The sequence below is a fragment of the Polistes dominula genome, unplaced genomic scaffold, assembly GCF_049000335.1.
Source record: "Polistes dominula isolate Pdom_NZ unplaced genomic scaffold, Pdom_raw_medaka contig_22, whole genome shotgun sequence".
NCBI classification, from domain to species: domain Eukaryota; kingdom Metazoa; phylum Arthropoda; class Insecta; order Hymenoptera; family Vespidae; genus Polistes; species Polistes dominula.
In genome coordinates, this window is record NW_028300966.1 from 398,456 (window position 1) to 415,085 (window position 16,630).

Below are 16,630 nucleotides of genomic sequence, written 5' to 3' on the forward strand. Positions count from 1 at the left end.
AAAACAATTCAATCTGAATTGAAAATGAATAGAAATATATGGGGGTTATAAATTATGTAAACGATTCGATGGTGGATGATCCATCGTGACGAAAAGTAACTCGAGTAACAATGCGAGTAGCTTCCGGATCGTACGTGCTGCTCGGCTTCGATGTCGAGCTCTGTCATTATTTAAGGGTGAAGCCTTTTGAAGCGTACACACTAGGAAATGTTCGCGTCTCTCAACTTGAAATCATGAACGTATCATTAGAAGCATAAAATTACGCAACGCTAGCCAGTCGTGCCAGTTTTCAATCAGTCTACGTTGGATTACAGTTCGCAACGATACGTCCACTTCACTTTTATGATTTACTATTAACGAAGAGCTTACATTACGTTCGGTAAAATCAAAAATTGATTCTCTTTGAGTAAGTCATTCATTTCGTTGTTTTTCTCAATAACTATATCCAATTGATTTTTATTCCTTTAATTATTTTAAATGAATAAAGTAGTTAAGAAATAAACATAAAGCTGCTCGAAGGAAGTTATAATCCCTTTGAAATATTCTTCTGGTAGCAGCTTTATGTCCCATCGTAAACCGAGAATGTTTTCGTCCTACCAACACTACCGTCACCTTAGACTATAAAAGCCGGATGATACCGACCCTCTGTGGCTAATGAGCCGTGTGTATTTATGCGATCTGTGATTTGGCTACTGGGCCTTGCTATTGCCAACGTTTTCTTATTAATTGGAATTTATAACGTATCTAATCAACAGATGCTGCCTGTGTTACGATATCATTTCCAAAAGTTGACTTATCGATAATGGACAATGAATATTGAGTTAGTAAATAGTTGGAAATAGTTGGTAAGAATCTATATATATGTATGGATGCACATACATACATTTATCGGCGACGAAGGGTAGAGTGGGACGCGCTCGTTTGGAATTAAAGCGTACCACCCAGCGACGCCCTGGACCACCTAGGGGTCGACGGAGGCGTTGGACCGAGGCGTCCTTGATACGCCCCTGCGCGTGCTGCACAAGAACTCCTCACCGACGACGGTAGTCGGGGCACACGCGCGCGTTACGTTCGCTCGTGGATACGAGAAGATTACGCCGTTGCCCTCTCTCGAGCACGCGAGAGAAGAAAAGAGATGAAAGAAAGCGAGAAAGCAGCACGCGGGTAAGCAACCAAGCAACCAAGCAAGCAAGCAAGCAAGCAACCAAGCAACCAGGGCCAGAATTATCTCGGCAGGGGCGTGGGCGTGACGAGTTTCGAGAACCCTCCTCCTCCTCCCCTTTTGCGATCTGCCACACTGTACACTTCTCTCCTGTCTCCGATTCGGTCCATACTCCTCCTTTTGCTCTCTGTGTTGTTGCCTTCTGAAATTCGACCAAGACCTCCCTTCCCCCCTTTCCTTGCCTATAAAAAAGAAATCCCCGATGTATTATATACCATTGGAAATTATGAATTAACGAAGTCTTCCTTTCACTACTCTTTAACTTTGTCAAATATTGTCCGACATATGCTCATAGAAGTATTTCGTTTTGACACGAACTCAAACCATGATCGATGCTTTTTCTCGGCACAGATGACGACGATCTTTGGCTTTAGTTGATTTTTTTTTTTTTTAATTTTGTCTCTTTTATCTTCTGTAGAACTGAGGAATAATCGCTAACCGGACAGCACGTCGAACATCTGCGAAACTTCTGCCTCTTTGCATTGATAGTCAGAATGACGACTCAACATGTGTTGGAAAGGTGTTCAATTTCTTCTTCTTCTTCTTCTTCTTCTTTCACTTTAACTTATATAGAATATTTATACAAGCAGATAATAATAATAATGTTTTAAAAAACTTTCAACATTTATTTAAGTCGACATTTTCTAAAAAGCATCATTTGTACTGATGAAAGTTTTGGTCGATGTTATCTAAAAAAAAAGGGGGGGGGAAAAATAGTCCAAAGTTGATTTCTCGAGGGCGACCATAACGATCTCGTAAGTCGTTCACCGTTGGGAGTCCTTAGGTAGTTTCCGAAATTTTGCTTTACCGACAAAAGCTATGGAAAAAGTCGTAATAACGGTAGGATGGGCGGGGTTCGTTGGGTCCAACAGAGAGATACCCGACCGGGAAGAGTTTCGAAGATTTTCCTTTGTTCCACCGACCTTCTATCTCTCTCTCTCTCTTTATTTTTTACTCTCCCACCCTTTTAACCCTAAACCTCCCTTCTCATTTTTTGGAAGAGGACCGAGAAAAGACGAATATAATGTTTACTCAACTCATTAGCCGTTCTAATGTATCATTAAATTCGTAACCGGTCTCATCTTTTGGAGCAACTTGAAAAAAACAAAAATATAAATAGAAAGAAAAAGATAGAGAATAGTTTCGCACGTACGGTTTTAAAATACTGCGCGCTCTCTTTTACGATGTTTCGTAGAAACTTCAAGCATATGCTTTCCCCTTTCTCTTTCCCTTTTCCTTTTTCTTTTTCGCCGGAGAAACTTGGAGTTAAAGGGTGATCCATAATCTTCTTGTTTCCTTCATCGATGACCGGCTGTGGCCACTTTGCGAAGGGTATAAACTACGAAGGGTCGCTTGACTACTATGCGACGACTAGGTATACAAGTAAAGTATCTGCCAATCTCGGTATAAAATAATAAAGCTTTAAGATTTTAGATCAAATTTGCTTGTGTACCGTTAGTAAGATTATCAAAAGTAACTGTTAGATATTATTCCAGTATATTGCAACAGTATTATTATATTATTAAATTATTTCATATATGTGGGACGAGCGTCTCCATGTCAAACTTACCGGGCATTCGTGAGAAGGATTGGTCATCGGTGGGCAGCCCTGGATAGCTCAATTGGTTAAAGAGCAGTGGTTCGAGTCCCAGTCCAGTGGTCCAATTTTTTTCACGAATCCCACATACATTTTGTAGAATTTCTAAATATCTGATTATACCAAAGATATTGTAGATATTAAAAAAAAAAGAAAAAGGTAAGAAAAGAGGTTTACAAAGGTTCATATACAATTTACAAAAGTTGTATGAACAAGTTTGAACCAAACGTACGTACGTACGTACGTACACTCTCTTTCTTTCTTTTTTTCGTAATCGGATCCTAAAGCTCACGGATCTCCATCGAAGGAGCAGCATTCAGCGAACAACTCAGCTGTTTCCGGTGGGCGTAAACGCGAAAACGGGTTCACGGATTCTCTTTTTTTCTTTAATGCGTAGCGGTTGCAACGATTCCGGGGCGTTTTGCTAAGCGGTGTACTAAGAAAATGGTCCGTATCGGTAAAGAGAAAGAAGAGGGTGAAATGGCAAAGGGTGAAGCGACGCATATCTCAGGGGCGTAGTCGGTGACCTCCTATGGCGGGTGCACACCAGGACACCGTAAGGGTGCCCCTAGAGTGTCCCGCGGTGCCTCTCCATCAAATTATCTTCGCGGGTGGCTAGCCGGTTCTTTTTTTCTTTTATATACATAGTTTTTTCTTTCTTTTTTTTCTTTTTTTTCAAGCATATTCCTTTTGACTGGACCGATGATCACCGACATCTCAACTTTCATCGCATATACCAACCTACCTACCTTCTAACACTTCAAAGACTATCAATTATCTTCTCGTATTTTATATCGTTTCATCGATTTTTACTCGTTTTTATTTTTTTTTTTTTTTACATTGTTTGTTAAATTACGAATGACAGGTAATAATAATAAATACGGAATTAATAAAGATTAAAAAAAAAAAAAAAGATAAAGAAATAACTCGTTTCGTAAGGTTTTTCCATGTGACATTAACTTCATTAGCATTTGTACTCATTTGTGGTCGTTGATAGATAGAGGTATAAATAATATTATAATATAATAAGTATTAGAAATGAAATAACATGTTATTAGCATACATTATGTCTACTTGATTCGATCTTATATATAATTGAGATGTTGTTTAAATATTTAATTTAAATCATTCATAATGAAATAATAATGCTATCAAAGAAGATCCGAGCTTATCAATAAACTCACGAATGGTATAATTATTTCATTTGTAATTATCATGCATACTAATCAGAGATTTTCTTTTGCCGATATTGGTAATTCGATAATGAACAAATAGAATTAGATTTGGTTTGTAGAAAGAGATCGACGTGGATCCGCTGGACTCGTGCGATTGATTCGTGATTCGTTGGCAGATTGGCAATTAATTTTGGGATTAAAATGAAATATTTAGTTCGTGATGAATTGAGTCAAGAATTAAGGGAAGAGAAAAAGAGATAGAAAGTTTCTTGAGTCTTTGTTGGTAAAATAGTCCCTCGAAAGGAAAGAGAAGGGGAAGGAACAAATAAGAATGATAATTATTGTAATCTCAGGGACGGTGGGAGGACAGCTGGGAGGTCCTGCTACTCTCCTCACCTCAGCCGTATCTAATATCGGAGGCTACCGCTGAATTATCTTCTCAGGAGGTCCATTCCTTTAATTTATATTATTATTTAACTCGTCCGTAATCGAGATCACGGCGTGAAAGACGGGAAAGACGGTAGAGTCACGCCTTGTCTCTGTTAAACGGATGTCCGGGATGAGAATTACACTTTGCTTTAATCTTTTCAATAGTTCATTTAGATCTTCTTCTTCTTCTTGCGTTTAATCATCGTTTATCGTCGTATCAGAATATTGTCTTTTTGAAATGAATACTTCTTTAGAAACGGAAGAAACCGTGAAACCGATGAAACAACAATAATTAATTAATTAATAAGATTAAATATATAATTTAATTCTATATATAAAAATTCAGTGTCACAATATATTTGTCCACTAATAATTCCAAAACTACTCAACTTATCTTAATGAAATTTATTTTATTTCGCACGTGATTTTTTCCCAACTTAGCATATAGCACAATTTTTAATAAATTTAATCTCTCATCGATCTCACGTCTTGTTAATTACCGGTTTGCATTTAACTAATGCAGAAAATTGTGTCAGCAAAAAAAAAAAACGAAACGACTTTCCAAAACCATCTAATAATATTTGTACTATTATTTTTAAACAAAAAATGTAGTAGTAAGGCAGTACGATGAAAAATGAATTGCATCAGTATGCATGAATATTTTGAAAGTAAAAAAATGATTGAATAATTTTCAATGATTTCATCAAGGGGGGGTTTTTTTTTGTTTTGCATATTATTATTACTTTATGCTCTTTCGAATTTATTAAAATGTTTAGATATAACGAATCGTTCAACACCGTATCACGATTTAGCATTTAACAACCTACACGTTTCCGCGATATAGTTGCAACCGGATTATAGCTTCGACGCGTCTATGACGAACCATGTCATTTAGCTATTATATCAACGATCGATCGTGGAAGGAGCGTTGTTATAATAAAATCGGTAAACAATGCGAGGTCGTGCTCGAGCGAGCGGTTAATAATCACGTATCTAGAATGGATCTATTTACGCGTAGCAACTTTCGCAATGCCACCACTACTACGTTTGCAGTATCCTACGTTAAGGTGATATTATACTCCTCAGGATATTTCAACGTGATTATATCTTTAACCTTAGCTGCATGTAGCTATGAAGTCTTTCATGTTTTTACCATTTTATCGACAAATTTGCACTTTACGAAGTAACATTTGATTTTCTTCGATTATCATTTAGGTATCACACTTATTTGTAATCATATAATATACGATACTTTATGAAATATTATTTGATCGTGAAAATTGTGCAAATATTTGTGTGTTTTATTTTTTTATTTTATTTTATTTTATTTTATTTGATTTGATTTAATTTAATCGACAGTTATTGCCGTCGGTAAAACCGTTCTCGAGCAATTTCGAATATTCGTTAGGCTGCGCGCGTCTCAGGTGAACTATCAGGTTCCGCAGGTATCGGCCTGCCCCGAGTACACGATTGGTCGAGAACAGGCCACGCCTTCTCACCTGCGACGAGAATAACCGATGGTGGGGATTAGTGGTAGGTCTTACCTGGCTGACAATGACGTCACTTGACGTTATGTTCAATTTAACCGCAGGTAAAGGACGTTACTTGTACGTCTATGTGTACTCTACGTGACAATTCTTATCTCAAATTCCTTTTGATAATCGTTGCATGAGACTTTATTTTATATACTAGGATCTTCGATATATTTGAATGAAAAAAACCTAAAATAAAAAAAAAGAAAATAATATCCAATCGATCTTTGGAATCGTCTATGATCTATCTAACTCTATAATAATAGATTTTTGTTGCTATTTAAGAAAAAATATTCCAATAGATCGTTAGAATAATTTACTTATGTACATTGTTAGTTTGATAAAAGTGTATTGAGATCGAGAGCGTAGATGTTCATATCGAAGGAAGTATATAATAACGCGTTTAAGATGGGCGTGTTAAGATGGGATATGTGCGTCAAAGAGAAAGAGAAAGAGAAAGAGAGAGAGAGAGAGAGAGAGAGAGAGAGAGAGATAGATAAAGAAGTATATGAAATATGAGTTAAATATGTATATAAATAAGATATTATCTGGATGAATGTATAAATTATATGTATATACTTACTTTGTGTGTAATACCTAAATTACATGGAACGCGCGTGGAGAATAGTTTCGTTTTCGTTATCGTTAACTAAATGTAATTTAAACAAAAGTTTAATTACATTTAGGAGAAAAAGGTTTATTTTATCAAAATTTATGGATAATTTCAAGATGATTCGAATTATGACATTGATAAGAAGAAGTTGCAGATAAAAATGGGGAATGATTTTTTTTAGAAAAAAATCGAGCGAGGGGCCCCGCATTGCGGAAGAAACCGAATGGTAACAGTCGGGATAAAAAGCAATGGCCGTATAAGCCGGCTCGAAGGGTTTCATGGCGCAAAGGAGTGTAGAGAGAGAGAGAGAGAGAGAGGAGAGAGAAAGAGAGAAAGAGCATTCGCGCGTATGAAAATTCATGAGCGCCTCGAGTCAAAGGCGCTTGATATCCATATTCAGAAAATGGCGTCGTTAACATTAAACGGGCACCATTATGCGCAACCACCACCACCACCACCACTACCATCACCATTACCAGCACATGCGAATAAACTGCGTGAGTGCGTGCGTGCGTGCGTGCGTGCGTTCGTGCGCTTGCTGCAACGAGTTCGAAAGGGGTGCATGGATGAGGAGGTGGAGGAGAAGTGAAAGAGTTCAAGTTATGATCGCTAAGATTCTTCAAGCTAACTTTAGCAAGTAGACACCATACTTACATAGATATATGCATACGTTCTCAACCCGATCAATTTTCTAAGCAAACCCATCTTTATTCCTCGTTTTTAATCGATTTTCAATATTAATTCATGTCTCTGTTTTTTTTTTCTCTTTATTGTTGTAACATATTTCAAAGCAAGATGACGACACGGATTACTTAAATAGTCATGTAAGTAGTCATATAGAATTTTTCTGACGGATGCACCGGTAGGAACTTACGATGCCCATCGTTGAACACGAGTAATACGAGTAGCAAGCAACGATCTTATAATCAATCCATCTCTTTCTTTCATTTTCTTTGCTAACCGACGGTATTACTCTTTGGCATGCGACGATAGATATCTCTCGACCGCTATCATTTCCAGTCGTTCTCCATTTGGAAAGGGTTGGAAAGGACTTGGGGTGTAATTTGAAGAAAGGGGGAGGGGAAAGAAAAAAGAGAAAAATGATAAAAATGAAATCAAGAAAAGCACCTTTCAGTAGATCAACTTCCTCGATACGCGGTCATTAGAACCCGCTTATCTACGAATATTAGCTAAGTTCTTATTAAATTAACGTCGCGTAACGTCAATTATTTCGTGCAAATGTCCGAGGAAACGTAATGCGAACTCCTGCTACTACCATCATCTACCCATTTCGATCTTTGTTGATATTAAAATATCTAATGTCATTGAAACACACCATAAAAAGGGTGACACGAAATCACGCGATAGATTTGAAATTTATTTGCATTAAACAATATTGCGCATCTGATGATTTAATCAATCGTGACGAACAATAAACTCAATAATATTTGACAAAAAGAAAAAAAAAAGTACAGTCAATATTAGTTAGGAATCCTTTGAAAGGGAATACCTGGTCAAAGAAATTTAGTCGACGAATTTTATACAATATTTCGATAAAGTCGTTCGAAGCAAAGCAGATCTTGATCGAGGTTGAAAAGTGTTCCTCAACTTTGGATAGGATGCTTCACCGAGTCAATATTGACGCGGTTCAAATGGAGATAACGGCGATATTGGATGTCTCTCGTGGATTCAGGACGAGCCCTTCGATCTCTCTCACCCTTCTCTCACTCTGTCTCTCTCTCTCGTGCCGCCCTTTTCGTGGATTTGCCTTCATAGTCAGAAGCCCATTGTGGGATGTTCGTTGAAGCAAATGCACATCGGGAGCTGCTCTTCGACTAGGGTTGCTGCTAACGTTTCGCATACAAACCTATATATGTACACATATACATATAGATATATATACATATACCTCGTAGCAGATCTCGTCTAGCAGACGTTTATACACACACACATACACACATACATCTAATAAACGCTTGTATGCGTGTGAATTCGTGGTACACGTTTCGGGGACACCCTGCAGTGCGTGTATTTACATATCAAAGTGACGGGGCCTCTAACACCGACAGAGAAGCCATCAACAGAACGTACATAGAACTGCGCATTGAGAGACAAGCTCAAGATTTACCTGACGATATTACAATACTTCGATCCGGATCGGCGCTTTAAGGGGATAATATAGGATGATGCTAAATGGACCGCACTTTCCTCCAAAAATGACACACGGATAAAGAAAGACTCTTTTTTGCGACTTATATTGGATAGGGAAAATACAGTAGATTCCTCTGTAAAGCGATTCAAGTGTTAAGAGCTTTTTCTATTATTACCTTTATAGAACATCATTTTTGTTATTTAATTTTTTTTAGAACAATGTAACGTTCCGTTATTCATTTCGATATTACAGATAGTTGATAGTTTTATTTTTTACGTTTGATTTGATGATGTAAAATCATGTTTATCGAATGGTAGATTAGAAAAGTCCCATATTATATTCACTTGTGTATTCGACAAAAGGTAATTGAAAATTTCAAGGCACGTGTCTACTTTCGTTGTCTCTCTCTCTCTCATTTTCTCTATAAATACTTATGTAAGGTCGTATCGACTAAAAAAATGTGCTATCTCAAGATCTGAAGTATCAAAGTTACGAAGGGTTGTAATTGAAGAGTTTTGATGAAAAGCTATATCGCTTTTCGATCATTCGTCGTCGTATCGTTTCAGTCAATGACATCCATCATCTGTCCTCTCACAAATTTGTCAACGCCGACGAAACGATCGAACGATTAGCCCTTAGGCTCCCTTTTTTTTTTCTTACAGGGGTAAGCTCGTGATCACCCCGTTAGAGATTCCCACGTTAAACAGGGTTCAGCATCACAATACGCGTGTCCCCCTGATTTATAATCAATGTTAGAAGTATTTTTTCTTTTTTGTTTGTTATTTTATTTAGCAACAAAATTTTATCTCGATTAAGGTATGTTCTAAGTTTAATAGTTGTAATCGGTTTTTTTTTTGGAAATTTCGTTTTTACAAGAGACCCCATAGAACGAATTTGGCAGATCAGGTTCTCGCATTTTTTTGCCCGTTTTCTCGAATTTTTCTCTCCGATTTCAGATTATTAGACCGATACCTTCGTCGATTCTTTATTGAATGACGCGACGAATGCCGATCTCGTGTTACATCGAGCTAATTCAATAAGCATTTTGTTATCGTACAAAAGACTTCCCGTTGATCGAATTTCTATAATCGGGAATTAGCTTTCCATTATTACACCTGCATAGAAATGTCTCTTCCCCCTTATATTATTATTTCTTGCTCTACTTTTTTTTATTTTTAATCTATAATTTAGAAATTCGTGAAAGGAGAGACAAGTCACAGGATAAATGAAATTCAAATGCAAATAGAGGAGGAACCGTAAACCATGCTCCTTAAAGGAATGAGAATAATGAATAAGGTTGAAGAAGAATAAACAAAAAAAAAAAAAAAAACATTCGTCGCGAATTGATTTTAGAAACGGTTTTGGAGTCTGGAATCTAACCGTTTGAAATATTCCTTTTTGGTCGTCTCGATTTGCATGGTAAGTAGTAATTTGGAGGAGGAAGAGGAGGAGGAGGAGGAGGAGACGGTGGCATCAGGTGCATCATTTCCTAGAGAAGAAGATAGACGATGAAAGGTGCAAATACTAAGTACTTACTCTATATACACACACGCACACACACACACACACTCGGAGGATCTTTATTCGATCAAAGGAAGAAAAGAAGAGTTGCAAAGTTGGGAGAGTAAAAGGTTTCGCGGTGGCTCCGGATCACGGTGAATCTCGAACGACCTGGTGATGGTTCGGGGTCAAGGTAGTCCTTTCCTCGGCAATCGGGTTCCCGTCGATCGAATACAGAAAATCAGCGGAACGACTTAATAAGGCACGATTGCGAGACGATTGCTTCACCCCGCCGCCGTGTGACGATTTGCATACACGATTATAGACCGCGGAAGGTTGAACGAACAGGGGAGAGGAAAAAATGTTAGGATTCCTTGGGAGAGGTAGGTCGAGGCGAAATGCCAAAAATCTTCCTATACATCCGCCTCTGCATAATCTTTTTCCATCTTATGCACTTACCTTCTTATACTACTCTGTGTACTATTATGCCGTGGTAAAATTCTCGCTCAGTGTTGTTGTTGCATCGATAAAGTTGCTTCTTCCTTCTGACCTATACGACCCCTCCTATACGAATAATCCAAAGCAACATAAAAATTTACTCGCTAATCATTAGAACCCCCGTTAGAAACTATATGCTCCTTTCATGTATTATCATTTTTCTTATTTCGTTAGATGTAATGTGTATAATCTTAATATATATATATATATATATAAATTACCTAACTAAACTAAACTACTGAACCGATTTTAATGAAATTTTGCAAACTGTGTGCAGTTTCATCTAACTTGAAAGATAGGATAGTTTATACCTCAATTTATAATTCGCAATATTATTTTATGACTTAAAGACGTGTGTATCGGACTAATTGTGAGCCACAGCAAGGCGTAGCGGGGCACTCCTAGTTTTATTATAGTTTGAAATTGGAATAATTGAATGAGATAGCAAATATTTTTACTTTTTCCATATTTATATGTTTATAGCAATGACGCGTGCGAGCGGATTTCGCGATGGTCGTCGTTCCCGTCGGTCTGCTCGTTCCACCGGATACTCGCGGCTATCACATAAATTAAAGATAAAACCTTGACTACTTATTAGATTCGCTAGTCGAGTAATAATAACTCGATAATAATTTCGTTGCATAGACGGTAGCAGCAACAGGACTACTACTACTACTACTACTACTAGTTGGTGGTGGTTTCTGTATATTTCGCGAGAAGAAAGAAAGAAATAAAACAAAATAAAAAATAAAATAATAAAAATATGCACGGGGGTGTAGAATACGCGAGAGTTACACGCATGGAAAAGGAACGGGCACAGATGGTCGCGCATGCGCGACACACGCGATGCTGTTACCTTTTTTTTAAACTTTATGTCTCACTTTTGCAAATTCTCGATGTAACCGAGTCACGCGCGTATCCTTTAAAAGATGTTAATTATAGACAAAGACGTCGATATTCATCAAAGGTTTCTTTAGAGACTTCGATAAATGTGTAACAACGATTAATTCCTATCGTATGGAATCGCGTTTTTTGTCCTTGATCGTGTAATTATTCTTGCGTGTTCTCTAGTTCCTTTTTTTCTTTTTTTTTTTTTTTTTAATTTTTTCTTTTATTATTCTCGTTGTTTATCGACTTTCTTTCTTCGCACAATTCTTGACAACTAACAAGAAATGATTTTTATTTAGTTGTTAAATATCTCTCTCAGAGACACAAACCTATTCATTTGCATTCATTTTCTAACTGACCTGTGTCTGTCACTTTGTCTGTTTTTTTTTCTTCTTTTTCTTCTATATTTTTCAAGGATTATTTACTAACTCCGAACAAACGGCAAATCGTGTTTTATGTAAGATATGGCGTGTTCGATTACTGTGAAACGTTTGTTTCGATCTTTCTTTAGGGGGAGTAAATGCTTGTAATATTAGATGGTTCGGAAAGTAATTTCATTTTTTCCTGACACAATTTTCTGCTTTAGTTGATGCAAACCGACAAATAGTAACACATGAGATCGATGAGAGGTTAAATTTATCAATTTCAATTATTTATGATCACTTGAAAGGTTTAAGTTTAAATTTCGAAGCAAAAATTATCTTCATTTTTACAAAAGAAAAATGAAACAACTTTCCGAACCATCTAATATATTGTACTACAATTGTTTATATAATAATAGAAAAGGGAAAAAGGACACAGACTGACTGAAAGGTGAGCCGTTACACGGTAGTTCGAGGAGACGCATAATTTTTGTTTTTGTTTTTTTTATTTTTTATTTTTTTCAAAAAGAACGACGAAACTGAAACTCGTTATTACGTTGCGGTTCCTCGAAGTCACGTTGCGTTCTTATTAAAGTCGGAGGGCGTTACTGCGTCTTTAATGCAGGCTGATGCAAAGTTCTCGTCGTTTTGCGTACCGGTTCCCTTTTTTTCATTTTTTTCTCTCTCTCTCTTACTCTCACATTTTCTTTCTGTCTTTTCTCGTCTCATTCTCGATCAAATTTATTTTGTTCTGTCTCTCTCGTTATTCCTTCACAATGCAACAGTTCGTAAATCAATTCATTAACTGTAGTTTCTAATAAAGTTTCTTGGTTTTGTTGATAAAGTATTTAAAAACTGTCCTCATATTGTTTACAATATAAAACAATTTGAGAGAGATTTCTTCATGGCAAATATAATTGTCAATCATAGTTAAGTTGGTTTTAAATAAGAGACTGGTAAAATAAAGAATTGAACAATCTTGATATCTTACCAAGAATTATTAAAAAAAAAAAAAAAGAAAAAGTTAACAAAGTAAGTTTGTATTAGTATGACTATAAAAAAAGACACACTAATATCTAACTAATCGCAAGTATTAGTAAGAAATCTTTGATCTTGTTTTTTTTTCTTACCTATAAATTATTCATATAAATTACAATATCGTGAAACGAGAGAACGATTTATTATAGGTGGGCAAAAAAAAAAAACAAAGGATGAAGAAAATAAAGTTGCAAAAATCAATAAATCACTGTGTCGTGCGGTAAATGATCTAAGAGGAAAGACAAAAAAATTAATTAAAATATTATAATAAAAAAAAAATCAAAAAAAAATCAAGGAAGATAAATAAGTATGTGTATTGGAGGACAAACACACGTTTCACTTTTATACAGCAAGTAAAATTAACTTCGTTGCACACTTTGTTGAAAGACGAGAATAAATGAACGTGCAACTAATTGTAAATAAATCACGTAAATATTATCTACGAGTAAATAAAATCAAATAAAATGTCTCATTCTGTTTAGAAATTAGATTAAACTTTTTCGTGTTCTTTGTTCAGAGACGCGGAACCGAGTTGAATCGAGTTGGATCGTCGTAGGTGGAAAAGGAAAAGATCGAATTCTGTCAACGGATCGAACACGCGGTGGACTTTCTAGTGCCGGTGAAGATCAAAGAGATGGAGAAGAACGATTCGTGCGGGTCCATCATGAAGCTTTCGTGAGCGTTCTCGCCCTCGTCTCGGATCGTGGACGTGACGCCAGCAAGCCGATTTATTTGCCATTGCCGCTCCTCATTTCATCGCGACGTGCCTTCGCTCGATATAACCTTCGGGATCCTTTATCCTTTATCCGATCCTCTTCTTCATTCTTACCTTGTCCTTTTCTAGATCAATTTTCTTTATCAAAATCAAAATTTTCTGAGTCTTACAAAAAAAAAAAAAACAAAAAAAAATTAGGAACAACAACGTAATATCATTTTTATTAATATTAACAATTTAAACAGAAAAATAGTGCAGCATGGCGTTTACCATAATTTTTGTACATTCGTTTGCTTTCCGTTTAGTTCGTGTCAGCCCTTGAAAGGTAGAAGGTACTTATACTTGGTTTCCATTGCAGTAGTAGTATTGTTCTCCGCCTATCCACGCGACTCTCCGACGATGGTACCGCGAACACGAGCGAAGCCTGTAATCCGGCTGATGAGGCCGCCCGATAGCGACACTCGGCGACAAAAATCTCAGCGTGAATCAAGAACGAACGACCACGATTCTATCTCCCTTTTCGTTTTATGTCCTCTCCCTATTCCTCTTCCTATCCTCCGCCCTCTTCTTCCTCAATTTTCTTCTTTCCTTCCTCGAGACCACTCTCGCGGCTTTGGAATTCGTTTCCGTTTGAAAATAAAACGACGAGTGGAGTACCTTTCCACAATCTCTCTTTTATTTCTTTCATTTTAAATCGTTGATTGTTGTCACTTTTGTATTTTGTTTAAACAATCTTTGATTTATTTTACCTTAACATTTAGATATCGTACGAACAATAAATGTTGTTTCAATTGAATTTATTTTGGTAGATATTTGTGAACATTTTGATTATTCGCGGTTACTGCAATATCTTCGGCGATGGTTTACCTTACTTAGTCCCTTGTTCCTTGGAAGGATCGATCGGTGCTGCCATCTGAAGGCGTTGTTTTGAAATACAACATAGGAACCTCCGAGGATTCCTCCTCGGCAGACGTTCCAGAAAAGCAATTGCTTGGCCCGGGCGCGTCGTCGTGGGTGCAATTGCTTTGGGAATGTTAATCGTCCTCCAGCCGAGCCAGCAGCAGCAGCACCAGCCGGTGGTCCCTCCGAGGAGAGAGAGAGAGAGAGAGAGAGAGAGAGAGAGAGAGAGAGAGAGAGAGAGAGAGAGAGGGAGGGAGCAAAATTACGTTTTCGGGTTCTATCTTTCTCTCTCTCTCTCTTTCTCTTTTATTATCCTTTTCCCTTTTTGTTCTCCTTCTATCTTGACGATACGTGCATTATGGCGAGTCGAAGTCGTCCTGTGTGCTCTTTGCCAAGAATAGCTCTCGGCGAGATTACGAACGGAATGCGATATCTGGTGTCTTACGAATTTCAAATTCTCCATGGTATAATTTGCGCCATTGTACATCTCCCTTATTCAGGGAGAAAAAGTAGTCGCGTGAAAACGAATCTTATCTGTGATTTTCATTGAAACTTGTACCTATCGTAAAATGATCTTTTAATGAAATCCTATAGAAAAAATCAAGTATGAAAAAGGAAAACGATAAGGATCATATTATAAAGTTGGCATTAAATTGCAAGCGAATGTTCATTTCACAGAAATGCTTGGCCGCCTTACCGGTAGCGTTGGATGATCAAAGACGTGTCAAGCATTGGAAGGTCGCGAATCTCTCTTTCTCTCTTTTCCTTATATTTCTGTTTCTCTTTTAGCGAAAGGGTTGTACAGCAACGAGGCGCGTTAACGAGACTCGTTTTATCGACGATTAACCCTCACCCCGGCTGACCCCTGGCCCGGTGTTTGCGGGCCTCTTTCGGAAATTGGTTCGTCGCTCTTGCCAATTTCCTCAGATTGCCTCTTTCCTTCCTATCTTACCTCAGCCTTCGTTTTCCTTCTCTCTCTCTCTCTCTCTCTCTCTTGTTCACTCTCACGTATCCACGTCGAGCAGCCGCAAATTGTGTAAATTTGCTGGCTAACTATTTATCTTTATGACCTGCCGAACGAGGAGCTCAGCTCGATATTTCTCTCTGTCGAATCCCATCTTTCTCTGGAACTTTTTGCCGATGAAAATGATTGCCTCCTTCGAAAAGGTTTTTACACAATTCCGATAGCGATTCATCAAGAGTCTCGTTAAAGTATACCCAACTGGTTGGTTGCAGCTTCCTTCCGCTTTTAAGTATCATCATGATCCATAAATGCATCCATGTTAGACGACACGCGACCAATTTGTCAGAAACTTTTCCTGGATATCCCTCTATTCTTCGAACAATGGCTAAAGCAGTTTGCTACTCGGTATATATATATATATAGAAAGAAAGAAAACAGTGGCGAAGGGGGAATAGGATCTAAAGATACCCTAATCGCTATAGCTATACGGACGTATTAGCTTTATGGTCAAGAGAAGAGAAGAAAAGGCCCGAAGCCAAACAGGAAATGGCTCGGAGCTTTTCTTCGGTAAAAGAGTGGTAAGAGAAGTCACCGGGATCTCTTCTTCCGAGTGTCCGCTTTATCGTCGACCATTTTCTCAAGCGTCCACCAGCAGCACGCGTCAAGCACCAACCATGGCCATACGATTTTAGCCAGTACTGCCCACTTATCCGTTCCATTCCGTTCCGTTTCGTTCCGTTCCTTTCTATCTTACCACTCTTTCTCTTTCCGTTGTACAATGATGGAAAGGAGTTTTCGAGGGTCCCTCGAGCAAGAGGGATTTGACCCTCCATTCTAACCAATCGTTACGTTTATCTCGAGCAAAGGAGGACGACGATTCCACGAGTTAGATCCGGGGTCAAACCTCTCTTCGGTGATCGTAAAAGTCTAGAGCCAAAAGGGAAACATTTCTACGAACTATTTTGAGCTATTTCATCGGAAATCGATCACACCATAAGCATTTTCTTTTACACGTTTCGTATAATCGAAGGATATTTTTGCACCT

General features: G+C 37.6%; 1 long non-coding RNA gene across 1 annotated transcript in view; it reads left to right on the top strand.

Moving 5' to 3' along the window:
• LOC149032426 (uncharacterized) overlaps positions 1-15,061 on the top strand; it is a 34,863-nt gene extending 19,802 nt beyond the window's left edge. Inside the window, exon 3 of the long non-coding RNA XR_016176745.1 lies at positions 13,524-15,061. This is a non-coding gene — a long non-coding RNA (uncharacterized LOC149032426). The remainder of the gene's footprint in view (positions 1-13,523) is intronic.
• The last annotated feature ends 1,569 nt before the right edge of the window (positions 15,062-16,630 follow it).